The following is a 4053-nucleotide window of genomic DNA, read 5'->3' as shown; positions in this document are numbered from 1 at the left end:
CTAAGTTCAGCCCCTCTATTTTCCTGATGAGGAAGCCATCATCTCAAGAGGGGAAGTCATTTGCCCAATGTCGCCTAACTAAGAGGTATCTGAGGCAGAGTCAAACCTAGATTTTTCCTGCTCCCAGGGCCATACTCTTTCTGCCAGACATCCAAAAATGATGTCTGAGTTCACCCCACACTAGTACAAGCAACCTAGTTCAGAAAGCAATGGAACAACCTCAGATGAGTCCTAGATGTCTGTGCAGTTCCCCAAAAGGGATTAAGCACTTAGAGTGGGTTGGAACTCCAACCCTCACATCCTGGATGAACCTCCAAGATGTCACCACTGGCCCAGGGGAAGCCATGAAGGGAAGGCCTGGGCTCCATCTTGAGGCTTCTGCCCTTAGGGAGTTGGGTGGTAAGCAGAGAAAGTCCTTTCACACCAAATTCTGAATATTTCCCTGTGTGCCAAGCCACCACACAGGTCCCCTTAACTGAAAGGCAATGCTTGGGAACTCTCTGAGTCTATCTCCACTTTTCCTTGCTTAGGGAGGTCTGGGTGGTCAGTTCCTGGGCTGCCTTGAGTCTGACTCTGGAGGAATTTAGGCATGCCTAAGAACATCCCAACTTCTTCCTGGAACTCCTGGGCCACAAAGTAATAGCCTATGGCATCCAAGCAGCAGTTGGCATTGGCAAGGCGGGAGGCCACCCTGATGGAAGTGACTACATGCTGAACAACAGGGCAGGAGGTCTCCACATAGTTGGTCACGAGCTTGGCCAATAAAGCCACATGCTGGGGGAGGAAGCAGACCACAAAGATGACCAGATTAGCTGAAACCACACAGAGAGCTTTGTGGATCAGTCTCCTGTCCTGGGCTTGCACCTGTGCCTTTTTCCTGACCAGGTTCTGGAGTACCCGCACGGAACAGAAAACAAGGACCACAAGAGGAATGAAGAACAGGACCAAGGAGAAAACAATGGCCCAGGTGCCCCGAGTCTGACTCTTCCCAAAGCAGAAGTTCTGGCCCTCTTGCTTCCAGGCAGCAGGTAAAGAAACCAGGCAGATAACGAGCAGCCAGAGGAGAGCACAGGTCCCAGCAGCCTGACGTGGGGAGCGCCACGTCCTTGCCCGCAAAGGATACTGGATGGCAGCATAGCGATCCACAGCAATGGCGGTGATGATACACATGCTCATGTAGCCATTGATCAGGTAAATGCTCTGGGTGACTGTACACAGCAAGTCTTCTGAGTGGTCCCTGATCGTCGTGTATAAGACCATGGGCAGGCTCAGCAGCAGACAGCAGTCCGCCCCAGCCAGGTTGGCCATGTACACCCGTGTCTCTGTCCACTTGCTCATCCGGCACCAAAACACCCACAGGGCCAGGGCATTGAGGACAGTCCCCAAGACCAGGAGGATGGACAAGTACAGAATGGTGACCGTCTGGGAAAAGTTGCTCCTCGTGGTACTGCAATTAGCGGGATTCATCTGGACTGCCAAGGACTGATACCCAGGCAGAAGAGAACCCTGTGTGAGAAAACACGAGAAAGCTTATTGGAGGGAGCATGAAGGGGTAGAATGAGCCAGGAGGCTAAGTGCTGCCACTGTGTGTGTGTGTGTGTGTGTATGTGTGTGAAAGAGAGAGATAGAGACAGAAACAGAGACACAAAGATAAAGATAGGGACACAGAGACTGAAACAGGCAAGGATGGAGAGATAAAGAGAGACAGAGAAGAGACAGGGATAGGGGGACAGGCAGAGTGACTTTAGGCTTGATATCAGGAGCAAACTTGGTTTGAATTCCACCTACCATGCTGACTAGCTGTGTGCCCATGGGCAAGTCACTGTCCCTCTTTGTGCCTTGGCTTCTGCATCTGAAAAATGGGGATAACAAGAATGGAAGGAAGTGTCTGCCTTCCAAAGACAGTGAGCTAATGCCTGTAAAGTGCTTTGTAAAATTTCTACCACTGAACCAATGGCAGTGACGATGATGGTGATGTTAATGATGGTGATGATGCCTGCCTCAGTCTCCTTAGATATCTGGCATCTAAAGTTCTCCACAGCTTGGCCTCTTCCCATCTTTCTGGTTTTGTGGCACCTTCCTCTCCAGACACTGTCCCACTTGCAGAGGCCTGAAGGAGACTCCTCATCTCTCCCCTCTGGGCCTTTGCCCTAGCTGTCTCTCGTGCTTGAGCTGCTCTTCCCCTCCTCTCTGCTTCTCAGGTTCCCTGGCCTCCTTCTGGACTTTGCTCCAATGCCACTGCTCCCACCTGCTGGTGCCTTCCTTTCCCAGAATTCTCCTCATATATACTTGGTGTTTACCTAGTTGTTTACATGTTGGTACAGGGCTGGAGTCAGGAAAGACACAAGTTCAAATCCAGTCTCAGACACTTAGCATCGGACCTTGGGAAATTACTTCACTTCGGTCTCACTTTCCTCATCTGTTCAGATGAGAAAAATAATAGCACCTGAATCTCAGAGTTCTTGTTGTTGTGAGGATAAAAGGAATAACTATTTTGAAGCATTTTGTAAGCCTTAAAACAGCAGATGCTAGCTATGACAAGGATGAGGATGGTGAGGATGGTGAGGATAATGTCTCCACGGCCTCTAAGTACTGCTCCAGCTCTAACTCTCTGAACCCATGACCTGTTGACCCCCAGGGGCTATGGTGGGAGTGGAAAAGAGACAGGAGTAGATCTTATGGAGATGAAAGGTCCAAAGACAGTCTCTGGGCTGAGGATCCAGGAAGCAGGAGCCATTTGGAGAGGAGGAAGGCTGTTTGAGGGAGGCCTATGGCCTCTGCCCACAACCACGAATTAGACTCTGGGTAGTTTTTCTGCTCTTTTACTCATTCATTATTTCCTGAAGGTGAGCCTGGGTTCTTCTATCTGACCCTGAGCTCAAAAGGGGCTGGATCTGTGACCCAACTCATATCTTCCCCTGGTCTCCCCTCCCACCAGGCACAGGGCTCAAGGACTTACTAAATCTCCTATGTTTAAAAGATGGGGAAACTGAGGCCCAGAGGGAGATGAAGTGATTTGCCTGAGGTCACACAATTACTCTGCATCATAGGTCTAAAGAAAGAAAGGCTCTCATAGGTCATCTTCATTTTACAGGTGAGAAAACTGAGGCCAACGGAGGTTAAGTGACTTTCCTAAAATCACATACGTTCTAAGAGCAGATGAGAGATTTGCACTCATGTCCTCTGAGTTCAGAACCAATGTTCTTAATAATAATAGCAAACACCATTGTTGGGTTGTAAGGTTTATAGACATATGCTAATTCAACAACCCAGGAGGGTAGGTGCTATTATCACCCCAGTTTTACAGATGAGGAAACTAAAGAAGACAGAGGTAAAATGACTCAGCCAGGGTCACATGGCTAATAAGTGTCTGCATTCAGATTTGAACTCAGACCTTCTGGACTCCAAGTTCAGTGCTTCATCCACTGCACTACCCAGACACATCTACACTGTGCATTCCCACTGTCCAGTTCAGTTGCTTTAATGGGCAGGAGTGACTGCTAAGTCTCCACACCTTCTTGGGAGAGGTGGGGGAGCCTACAGTGTCCAATTTGGTTGACGTAGTGGTTAGTTTTGCTGAAATGTTATTTTTTCTCTTCCTTTTTTATTTTTTGTTATAACATCTGGTTTTCTACATGGAGGAGGGGATGGACATATCAGGAAATGAAAGTGGCATAAAATTATTTCAATAACAATTCTTTTTACAAAATGAAGTTTCTGCAATGTCCAAGGAATGGGGGTACATAGATAAATCCATTATAGACACTCTTCTCAAGAGCCTTACCATATGTGGGTGAGAGAATCAGACCTTCCCTAAGGTTGAAGGATCCAAACACAGTGACTTTACCTATAGTGATGAAGTCACCAACGAAGCACACATGCCCAGTGACTGGCACCTCAGCCTGGGTCCCATGGTGAAGGGGACATTCCCACAGGCATAGCTCATGAGGTCCCCCCTCCTTCAAGTTATCCATACCACAGTCAACAAGCATTTAATCATAAGAGATGATTAAATTTTGTTTCCACAAAATTTATATGAAACATGATTTGAAG

General features: G+C 48.0%; 1 pseudogene; it reads right to left on the bottom strand.

The window, feature by feature from the left end:
- Window positions 1–353: 353 nt before the first annotated feature.
- LOC138173160 (G-protein coupled receptor 35-like) lies at window positions 354–1852 on the bottom strand (annotated as a pseudogene).
- Between the last annotated feature and the right edge of the window lie 2201 nt (window positions 1853–4053).

The sequence above is a fragment of the Petaurus breviceps genome, unplaced genomic scaffold, assembly GCF_028583685.1.
Source record: "Petaurus breviceps papuanus isolate PSGF00001 unplaced genomic scaffold, PetGlider_PUasm1.0 567, whole genome shotgun sequence".
NCBI lineage: Eukaryota > Metazoa > Chordata > Mammalia > Diprotodontia > Petauridae > Petaurus > Petaurus breviceps.
The sequence above is the reverse complement of the archived record's forward strand: the minus strand, read 5'-3'. Positions and strand labels throughout refer to the sequence as shown.